This window comes from Mytilus californianus, unplaced genomic scaffold (assembly GCF_021869535.1).
Source record: "Mytilus californianus isolate M0D057914Y unplaced genomic scaffold, xbMytCali1.0.p SCAF_2, whole genome shotgun sequence".
NCBI lineage: Eukaryota > Metazoa > Mollusca > Bivalvia > Mytilida > Mytilidae > Mytilus > Mytilus californianus.
In genome coordinates this window covers 117,255,708-117,268,026 of record NW_026262668.1, presented here as the reverse complement: position 1 = coordinate 117,268,026, position 12,319 = coordinate 117,255,708, and the positions used below count along the sequence as shown (strand labels likewise).

Here is a 12,319-nt window from a genome sequence, read left to right as displayed (position 1 = left end):
TGCCATATTTTGATTGGCTAATACGAGGGTGTTAATTTACTCTATTACGCTTCATGGACACGCTTGATCAAGTGTGCGCTTTATTAAATACGACTCTATCCTATGGCAAATACTCTATTATCATTCACGGAGACGCTTATCAAGTGTGCGCTTTATTAAATACGACTCTATCCTATGGCAAATACTCTATTACCCTTCACGGAGACGCTTGATCAAGCGTGCGCTTTATTAAATACGGATGGTTGTTATGTACAAGACGTCATAGTTTATTACTTTGAATTTGAAATTTAATCGACAGTAATAACAGAACGTTCAGTATAATAAATTAAATAACACATATCTGAGAGGGTGATAGAGCAGATTGTTACCCCTCGAAAAGACATTGTCAACCTTGGCTTCGCCTCAGTTGACAATGTTTTCTCGGGGTAACAATCTGCTCTATCATCCTCTCAGCTATGTGTTATTTATATAATGTTCATGCTATTTAAAAAATAATCAATTTCTATTGTAATGAATAACAATGGACTGTGTTTTCGGGATGTAGAAGCAGGGGTTTCCAGAAACCCCGCTCGTCACACCCTGTGGTCAAAATCCATTGTTATTCGTATCAATAGATCTATTCAACGTACACTTGTTTCAGAAATAGAAATTATGAAGTATAACAATAGAACTGGGGTGTAATTGTAAGGTGTACATGTCCAACTGCAGGTTTATCTGACATTGACCTCATTCTCATGGTTCATTGGACATTGTTTTGCTTTTCTGGTTTGGTCTATTTCTCAGATACTTCAAGCAATTGGGCTGCTATATTTTGTGTATGGAATGGTAGTAATGCGTACTTGTCCGAGTGGCCGTTCCAGGGCCCAGTTTTGTTCGCCAAAAAATAATATATATAGATCATGTTTCTCACAGTCTATATGACTTTTTAGCCTGAAATTTTCCCTAAAAAAATTTGGTCTCTCTCCGCTCGGCGGTATATCTTCACTTTTTTAAATAACGCCCCCTTTCAAAAATCCTGGATCCGACTCAGTGTCTAACTGACAGGTTCATCTTACCTTGACCTCATTCTCATAGCTCTCGTCAATGTTAAGTTTATGTGATATTTGTAGTTAAACCGTCATATTTAAGACTTTAAACATAAACTGAATCATAAGTAAAACAGTCGAGACATTTTAACATGTGCACGCTTGTTCTTTCATTGCAGTTCATATTTAAGCATCTAAAGGCAAAATTCGATTAAAAGAACTGTCTTTTACTGATAGATGGATTTACGGTTTCGTTTTTGGCATTCAACATTACAATTTTAGGCTGAAAGCAGCAATCTCAGTCGATACACAGGGTACCACGCAACCCATTACGATATTTTTTGTCCATTCTAGGATTGTGGGACTCCAATTTTATTTTTAAATAGTCTTTTTAGCATGTAACACACTCACTCAAGTAGCCCTTATTGCAAATGGAGGTAGACTAAGGGTCAGTATACTTCTTGACAATTTTCACTATTGTCATTCCGGATTTATTTGACTTATTGTCAAAAATAGGGGAACACATACCGCTCAATACCTCTAGAATGTCTTAAATTTTCAAATTATGGTTTGATTTCAAAAGGCACTTTACATGTCAATAAATCTATGTTTTCTCTTTTGTTCACTGTTTGCGCTGGACCTGCTGTTTCATTATGTGTTCCATCCTTTAATTTGTAATGATTAAATCATGTAGAACTTTTTAACACTTTCTTGAACACCTTCACATCCATTCTAATTTAGAATGGTATCGACAAAGATCGAGGGCCAATTTCCCCTGTTTTTGTATCACATACAAGGGAAAAACATGTTATTAAATCCTACATTATCATATAGTAGTATACTTTAAACGATTTCAAACAGTCAGGATGTTATTGAACTTCAAACTTTTTCTTTAGATGCTATTTCTTTGTCTTGTAGATTTACAAATGTAGCTTCTGTCCAAGTTTCATAATAATCCAAGATGGTTTACAAATTTGTCATGTCAAAAAAATGTAATCCCAGACTGTCTGTACATGTTAACTGTCAAAAAATTAAGCCCATCTATCAGACAAATACTGAAAATGAAAAAAATATATTTTCAAACGTTTGCTTCAGACATTATCTCTAAATCATAAAAAAAAGATTCTGCAAAAGTTTCAGAAAATTCTACATGTATGAAGGTTTGACAAAGTAATTGATGTGTAACAAACTTTAACCCCAGACTGTATCTACTACGTGTTAACTGTAATAAAAACCAGGAACATATATATTGACATACTTTTCCCAGTAAAAACTAAGTCCATTTATCGGCGAAATACGGATTTTTTTATTTTTAAAATTTTGCTCTGGATACTGTCTGGTTGTCATAAACAAGCTTCTGTCCAAATTTCATAAAATTTCATAAAGGTTTGACAAGGTTATTTATGACTGAATAACTTTAACCTCCGACTAAATCTGAAAGTTGACTGTAAAAAAAAATTAAGTCTCTTTATTAAAAAAAATACGGAAAAATGAAAATAAATCTTTTCAAAATTTTGTTCTCGATACTATATTTTGGTTAGTAACAAGCTTCTATCCAAATTTCGTAAAATTCCATAAAGGTTTGACAAAGTTATTGATGTCCAAAAAAACGTTAACCACAGACTGAAGCTATGTTGACGCCGACGACGGAATCTATGATCGCTTTGTCTCGCTTTCGCGACATAAATGTTGCAGGCTAGACAATAAAAGTTTTAACCTTTTTTTGTTTGTTATTGCCCCTGAAATGTCTACCTTTAGTGGGTTTTTCCATGTTATTGCACAATCATTGGAGTTATTTTATGTTAAAAGTGTAAATTCAAAAATCATCAGCACGAGAAGATTTATTTATAATAAGAAAATTAGAAATATTTGACAACCTGTTTTGGGGTTATTGCCCCTAAAATGTTTTTACTATTTTTGCCATTTTTTTTAAGTTTTCTAAAAAAACTCGTTGAGCTACGTTAAAATTGTAAATTGCAGTAATGACCTATGAGGCATAAACAACTAAATAGTATACGATATAAAGGTCCCAAAGCAGACTTTCGCCTTTTTTCCCAGGTGAGCCTCTTGTTCAAAACAGTTACAAATATGGCTTCCTAATCGTTATTAAGTGTTTAATTGATTTTTTTTTGTATACGCCATTTTGTCACTGAAATCATACCAGCCTTCACAATCAGCACAAACTAAACGTTTGACATTATCATCAGAATCGTTTACCTTCAGATGTAAGCATGTTACTAGCCACCCAGAAATCTGTTAATGATCTGCATTTGAGTCTATAAGTCCTTTCGGCTTGAACTCAGATTTGAAGTAAATTATACTTTTTCAACGGGTATAATTCAATGTAACTACACAAAAAATGTGTTTTATATGAAATATATAGGTGAATTTCGAGTGAATTTTCGATCAAAGATTAAACTATTGTCAAATTAAGTTATGAACTTATAACCCATTCAAAGTGTATGGACTTAATCTGTCAGACTTTGAATTGTTATGAAAATTGTTGCTGAAAAAGGGACAGAAAACACCGAAATGACAATCATTTTTTTGTTAAATCAAAGAATACACAATACCATGGCCAAAAAGAAAAACAACAACATTAATCTTGCTAATACAACCTTGTACTTTTCCTGCATTCATGACGGCCATTTCATAGGAAATACTTTCGAATTAATCAAGTTTTTATTAAAATAGAGTTTCAAAGTGATCTTTTAAAACGGCTTTTTTTGGTAGAAAAAGGAGGATTACACTTAAAGATACAAAGTGTTCAAGGCAATAACATGGAAGCATGAAATGTTCAGATTTTATGAGATACATTGTGATGCATCAAATTTAAACTAGAAATCAAGCGCGTTGTAATCCGATTTTGATCACTATGATCATATGGCATGCGGAAGTTTCCTTAAGTGACGTGCGATACAATGTATACAACTACAAACTCATTACAAAGAGCCAGAATATCAATTCTTATGTATTCAATGGTGTAACTTTTAATTGATTATGTTGTACATTTCATAGACTTTATTTACAATGTATAAAGTGCTATTTGATTTTATCGTCTGCGTCCGGAAGTGTCATCTGTCTTTAGATACATTGCTCTGTATATTGTATTTACTTGGTGGATGCTACAATCGATGGCAAGCTACGGTACCAAACGGTTGGTGTTTTTTTTTTTTACAAAATGAACGATGTTATGTTGATAAAAATCGGGTCAAGAGAGTTATGTGTACTAAAAGTTATCAATTATTCAGTTTTAAAAGCTACTTATAAAGTCAAGACCACAATACCATTTTGGTTTGCCTTAATTATCCTTAGCAATCGTCATTTCACACATTTTTTAAAAACTATTAAAGACCTTTGCGACGCAAATATAAGTAAGTATATATTTCGCTTTTGTTTCATAATTTCACCTGCAAGTTTATGCATTATAACAGAGAATATTGATTGTGCAACGATATGATACTGATATAAGATATTAATGTACCAACAAGGTGTAATAAAATCGTATAGACAAAACGGTGTTTATCATTATATGTATATTATATCCATGTGTCCAGTTACAGCGTTTCAAATCCCCCCCCCCTTTCTCTGAGTTTGGCTTGCAAGAACCAAACTAATGTCAGGAAAGGGAAACCGTCTTGCTGGGTCCGACTTTTAACGTGCATCCTTAAAAAATAATTGAATAGGAAAAAAAAAGTCTCTTTACCTGGACACATCATTTGTTGCTTTACTAACAGATAGCCCATGATTGGACGGGGAACTGAATACAAATTTCAAAGTCCATCGTTTCACCTTGCTTGTGATAGAAACCACGGCTTTCCACAATAGAGTCGACCACACTACAATCTACATGGTTATGGCGTCTTTAATATATCCATCATAATAATAATCAATTAAACTAGAGGATATGTCGAAATTGCGGACGTGAAAATTAAATATCATATTCATTTTAAAAATTTGAATTGTCAACGGATAAAGTACACGTACTAACTACTAAAGTTAAAAGAAGTATGCAAGTTATTTTCGGCAAGTTGAATTGCTTTTTTTATCTTGATCATTGACTCAATTTTGCTAGTCTTAGTCAAATTTTTCAAGATTAAGTTTGAAATTAATACTTTCTTTTTAGATCAATATTGTTTCAGTTAAGTTTCGTACGCTGTCGGTGGAGCATATGCTTATAAGAGATAAGATAAATTTTATTTCCAATAGAGGACCCATTATAGGCATAATCAGTACATTGATTTTTTATCACACAATTGCAATAGACAATACACAAGAAAATCAAAAATAGAAATACAACTGACAAAAAACATGAAATGTAAATTGAGTTAATAATACGTGTAGTCACATAAACCAGTATGTTTAGTGTTTATTGGCCATGCACCAGAAGCTGCATCACATCCATTATAGAAAAAGCTTTTGAGTTAAGTCCTTCCTCGTGGCTGATGCATATGAACAAATAGTATTGTTGTTCATATGCAGGAGTCACCAAGGGCAGGTGCTTAAGGGACACTCAAGCCAATACACAGAAATATGAAAACTTAAACACTTTACAACACAAGCATACGCAAACTAATACTTAAAAAGAATTACTATATCATAGTCCTCCTTGTGGCTAATGCACATAAATAAGATTAATATGAAGTTATCCAAATGCAGGAGCCACCAAGGGCAGCCTGTGCTTAAAGGACATAGTAATATATTGTGTAAAATTTCTGTATAAAAATATTTGGATTTGGACGCAGCCTCTAGCACAACCTGTCCCAATGCTCTGAGAGAAAAAAGAAAATACACAAAAAACACAAACAATGGTATGAATTAATTATGAGTATTTTTCATTCTGTTTTATGAAAGCACACATTTCATACAAGATATCATTGTTTTCATTACTCATTAACCAAATAAACTGATCTTTAATTGTCAACATATCAAAATTAGCACAAAGTATTAATTTACTTCTCTCATTATTTAATGAGGTACAATTAAGAATGGGAAACTGATTAATTAAAAAAAGATTCGAATCGGACGACACGAAGAAAATTCAGAAATCACTTTCTTTTCCAAACTATATACTAGTAATGAAAAGAAAGAATACAAAAGAATATTGTACATGATTAGGACACAAACCCATACTGTCTAATGTAATCTGGTATTTGGAGAAGCAACAAACAAAAGCCGGTATTCTCATTTTAAAAGTATCTTTTAGTTTTCCTAGTTTCAAACCAATGTCATTTGGATAAAGTCTTTGAATATCATTTTACTAAAATTCTGAAGATTACACGGCTTCTTGTGCGTTATTTTAGGTTTTATCAATATGTCGTATTTTCTAACGTGAATCCGAATAATAGATAGTTAATGTTGGCTCAAAATTGCAATTTTGATCTATAAAATAAATTTCATGTACATTACACCCTATAAAGTCCAAAATCTCAAGTCGAGCTTTGTATTACCAAAAGTCCTCAGATTAAGGCAAAATATGTCATAATGTTTTCAACAGCTATGTATAGCTATCGATAATGTTTCTAGATATTTCTTCAATACATGTAAAGTTGTTGGAAAATCTAAAAAGTATACAATCTAGACTTTTTCATTTTCAAATCCTATCATATGTTTTATCAACTTTCCGAGTGAAACAAATACAGGAGAAAATGGCCATACCTCTTTAATGTTGTATAAAGACACCTTTTTTAGCTCACCTGACCTGAAAGGTCAAGTGAGCTTTTCTCATCACTTTGCGTCCGTCGTCCGTCGTCCTGCGTCCGTCGTCCGTCGTCCGTAAACTTTTACAAAAATCTTCTCCTCTGAAACTACAGGGCCAAATTTGACCAAACTTGGCCACAATCATCATTGGTGTATCTAGTTAAAAAAAATGTGTCCGATGACCCCGCCAACCAACCAAGATGGCCGCCATGGCTAAAAATAGAACATAGGGGTAAAATGTAGATTTTGGCTTATATCTCTGAAACCAAAGCATTTAGAGCAAATCTGACATGGGGTAAAATTGTTTATCAGGTCAAGATCTATCTGCCCTGAAATTTTCAGATGAATCGGACAACCCGTTGTTGGGTTGCTGCCCCTGAATTGGTAATTTTAAGGAAATTTTGCCGTTTTTGGTTATTATCTTGAATATTATTATAGATAGAGATAAACTGTAAACAGCAATAATGTTCAGCAAAGTATGATCTACAAATAAGTCAACTTGACCAAAATGGTCAGTTGACCCCTTAAGGAGTTATTGCCCTTTATAGTCAATTTTTAACCATTTTTCGTAAATTTTTGTAATCTTCTCCTCTGAAACTACTAAGACAAATTTAACCAAAATTGTCCACAATCATCATTAGGGTATCTAGTTTAAAAAATGTGTCCGATGACCCTGCCCGCAAACCAAGATGGCCGACATGGCAAAAAAATAATACATAGGGTAAAATGCAGTTTTTGGCTCATATCTCTGAAACCAAAGCATTTAGAGCAAATCTGATGGTATAAAATTGTTCATTAGGTCAAGATCTATCTGCCCTGAAATTTTCAGACCAATCAGGCAACATGTTGTTGGGTTGCTGCCCCTGAATTGGTAATTTTAAGAAAATTTTGCAGCTTTTGGTTATTATCTTGAATATTATTATAGATAGAGATAAACTGTAAACAGCAATAATGTACAGCAAAGTTAGATCTACAAATAAGTCAACATGACCAAAATTGTCAATTGACCCCTTAAGGAGTTATTACCCTTTATAGTCAATTTTTTACAATTTTCATAAATTTTGTAAATTTTTACAAAATATTTTCCACTGTAACTACTGGGCCAAGTTCATTATAGATAGAGATAATAGTAAGGAGCAAGAATGTTCAGTAAAGTAAGATCTACAAACACATCACCATCACCAAAACACAATTTTGTCATGAATCCATCTGTGTCCATTGTTTAATATGCACATAGACCAAGGTGAGCGACACAGGCTCTTTAGAGCCTCTAGTTTCTTTTCTAAATTTATCCAATAAACGAAATACATAAATACGAACAAACATGCACAATCTGAAAACCATAATCGACATCGTAGGCTCTCGCATTGGGTCAACCTAAACGACTCGTTTTCTTTCTGATAATCTTTCAAACACCAGCAGTGGTTCCAGCTAAATGGCTCATTCTCTTTCTTATAAACTCACCAGGCCGCAGATGTATAAAACATTTATCCTGCTGGTAAGTAGATAACAGTCAGCATCATTTCGTATTTAAACCTTCTGAACGTAAACAAGATCCTCTTGCATGCTGATCAATGTCTTCTTATGCTGTGCTGCTAAGAAATTGTGCTTACGAAAGCACCTGTTCAAGCAGTGTTAAATTGTAATAATAACAAGAACAAAATATAGTCAAGTGAGTACATACATCTTATTTTTACACAGGTACATACTTTTTTTTTTTTATTTCTAAATCAATTCTCGGGAATAACCGCGCACTTTTAACTTTAATACATAACGATATCACTACCTTAACGAAAGTGTTGTGCATTTCCTATTATGTACATTGAGAAATTACATTTTATGAGTTTTATGATTATTTGGTATTACAATAGACGTTGACTTATTAAATCATTTGCAAGTATATTATTAGTTTGATCCGATCAATCTGTCAAGGCAATTCAAATCCAAAGTTTACCTTTCAAATTTTGAACTGACGTGATACATGTTCAGTGTTAATGTATACTGTCTACTGTATGTCTTAAAACTCCAATCTAGCATGGATTGATTGATTGATTGATGCGTTCTTTACGCCGCATCGGCACAAAAAGGCTATATCGCGGCGATAAAAATTTGAGTGAAATATACCCTCTGCTTATAATACCTCTGAAACAAAAACAAAAATCAAGTTTAGAAATAAGTAAAATTTCCGAAAAACTTCCATTATGTGAAATCAACAACACTAATATGTTTTCAATTATTCTAAGACCAATTAGAGTTTACGGTTTTAAGGGTAGGAATTTTTATATTTAACAAAAGAGATATCCTGTTAAAATGATTAACAAAAGATGCAAACCAGTACTCAGTGCTTAAGCGAACAATCATTTATATAGAAAGAATATGTATAGAAATACAAGTTATACTGTGGTTTTGTTAAATCATTGTTGTTTCATAAGTTGCAAACTTTTTTTCTGTATTTAAATTCTGTCAAATTTACTTTGAGCAATACACAAGATCGTGTCTGCCTATACTATTCATGACGTTGGTGTATGGAATCTCCTCGGAAGTCAACTGCCGATATAAGAATCCCAGAAGTCAACGTTTCTATAGCAGTAGATTAAGTTCTTTGGACTAATTTTATAACGGATTTATGAAATTGATTTGCTGGCCTCTTAACACAGAAATTAAAAAGTCTTCTCCTAGATTGAAATAAACTGGACATTCCGCCCGAGAGGTATGTACGTTTCGAAGGAAAAAATAAAAAAGCCTGCTCTACAAGGGGTGACAATGAAAATTTGGAAGGCGAAAAATCCTCATGTTTTAATATTGATGACAATATCGACTTTTTGTCATTATTTGTCTCGCCTGCGACAAAAAAGCAGATTGACACACATAGTAACGGTAATTCGGCGTCAGGTTAAACTTTGTATAAAGCTTAATATTTCATATTGTAGAAGACCCGGATGCTTCATACCTATATAGACGGCTCATGTTTCGAAGTTTCAGTCTGTCATATGTCAATTGTCCTTGAAAACTGTATGTTTTTGTCATGTGAATTCTTGAAAGACATATGAATTTTAACGGGTGTTTACGGATGATACAGGTCAAGTACTAGTATTACAACAGGTTATAACTGTTAATAGGGTGATGTCACAAAACATAATGTGGGTAATACATTGATGTCATTGATAAATACTGCATCTTCTGTCTTTGTTCTGGGGAAAAGTAAACAAGAACATCAAGGTTGTAATATAATGAATGTATAGGAATGTATAGGAATGTATAGGGATGTATAGGAATGTATAGGAATGTATAGGAATGTATAGGGATGTATAGGAATGTATAGGAATGTATAGGAAAGCGTAACGGTTTCAAAAAGCCAGGGATTCATCGTATTATAAACTTAATGAACACAGTGGTAAAATCAAGATTTTCTTATTTCATTAATAGGGACAATCCCCCGTTTATTTGAAACATTGAGTTATGCGCTTTCAAAATCATATATGTTATTGGATAAACGCATTTAATGGGAATGCTATATAGAACGTGTGACAAGGGGATTGTCTGCCTTTATATGTCACTGAGTAAACACGATTTAGATCTATTTTGCTAAGATTAAAATATATTTAAGTCCGATTTTTGCGTAATGTATGTGGGTACAGTCAGGGTAACACATTTCAAATGATTTTTTTTTCTTCGCATTTTCTGATTGCCTTGATATCTGCAAAAGGAACTATTTTAGAATGTTAATGAAACCCCTAACGAATAATCAAAGCTTCATTCTATGCAACATTCTTTCCACAAACTAAATTCAATCGGCGTACATGAAATGCATGTCTATGCTGTTACCGCTACTAGACCAACCGTTAAATTGTTTCTCCCTATGAATATGGAACTATTCAGTGATGATTTCAAAAACACCCTAAAAATTTGACACAGCACGTTTCTTGCATAACAGTGTAGAGAAAAGAAAATTCAAGACATTTAGTGACAAAAGTTAGTGGGTACCTTTTATCATGCCTATGCTGTTACCAATAAATTTATCAATTACAATAATATTAGACTTGTAACAAGAATGTTTCCATAGTACACGGATGCCCCATTCGCACTATCATTTTCTATGTTCAGTGGACCGTGAAATTGGGGTCAAAACTCTAATTTGAATTCGAAATACTCAAATCAGAAAGATCATATCATAGGGAACATGTGTACTAAGTTTCAAGTTGATTGGACATCAACTTCATCAAAAACTACCTTGATCAAAAACTTTAACCTGAAGCGGGACAGACGGACGAACAAACGAACAGACGCACAGACCGAAAAAACATAATGCCCCTACTATCGTAGATGGGGCATAAAAAGTGCAATTACGTGTTGGAAACCAAACTCATAGCAGAAAAACATTATCACTGCATCAAAAGGAGTAGTTATTCCACAACAGCATTCATAAATGAAGAAAATTGTCTATCCTGTTACAGTACTATGGTTACAGTAACAGGATAGACAATATTTGACTAAAACGTCTTTAAAAAGTATATAATTACATATCATTTTACACATAACGAAATGATTGGTGGTTTGAACTCATTTAAAGATCTTAATCTTTGCAATTTAGCATAAACAAAATGCAATACTGCTTTCGGTAACAGGATAGACAAAAAGGGTAACCGGATACAAGTTAATATGGTGATATATCGTAAACGTACGTTCATGTTGACAAAACTTGAAGTAAACTAACATGCAAGGGAATTACTTAATATTGGCTTTATGAGAAAGAGAAAAAATGCTGAACATTATGAATTGCTATCTTAGGCTTACGTTGCTGATGGTTATTTTTATAACCAATTTTTAGAGGCATTTTTCAGTACAACATGGAAAATTGACAAATAATCTATCAATACACAGAATGAAAATATATAGAAGTTTTACTATTGAAAACCATCTTATTGGCAATGAAAAACAAGCTTAAAATTTTGCTTTTTGTTCGACACTTTTGCTTTTTGTCCGTTGCTTTTGGTCCGTTTTGCTTTTTGTCCGATAATTTTGCTTTTTGTCCGACACTTTTGCTTTTTGTCCGTTGCTTTTTGTCCGTTTTGCTGAAGTTAGAACCGACGGTCCAGACATTGTTACTTTCTTGGTGTAAATATAAAAAAAGCAAGAAGCAATTCAGTCAGACAACAATGCACAAAATCAAAATACAGGCACTTGTTGACTGGATGGCCTTCCCCCTTTTTAGCTTATATTTTCTGATAATCATAAAGTACATTTTGTTTAGGGAGAAGGAGTGCAATTATTCCACATTTCCATATTTTTATATATAGGGCGGTCATGAAGTGGGTTAGTCATAAAATAGAAGTTCCCTCTGTAATATTGTTTCCACAGGAACAAATATTACAGTATTTGTTCCTAACGGAATAAAGGGTATAAAATATTTGTTCCAACTGGAAGACATTATGTCATTGTTTATAACAAAGGTTCCAGGGGAACTTCTGTTAGGCGGAACAAATATGTACCTTGACAGGTATGCCCCCTTATTATGCAATATTGTTGAGAGAAATTTATACAGTTACATATATACAACTCTTACACATGTACATGTATGATGACTGTACAGTTCA

At 33.2% G+C, this 12,319-nt stretch overlaps 1 long non-coding RNA gene across 1 annotated transcript in view; it reads right to left on the bottom strand.

Annotated features, from left to right (window-relative positions):
• Nucleotides 1-12,319, bottom strand: part of LOC127728679 (uncharacterized) — a 185,259-nt gene that overhangs the window by 127,778 nt on the left and 45,162 nt on the right. The gene's annotated exons all lie outside the window — the stretch shown is intronic.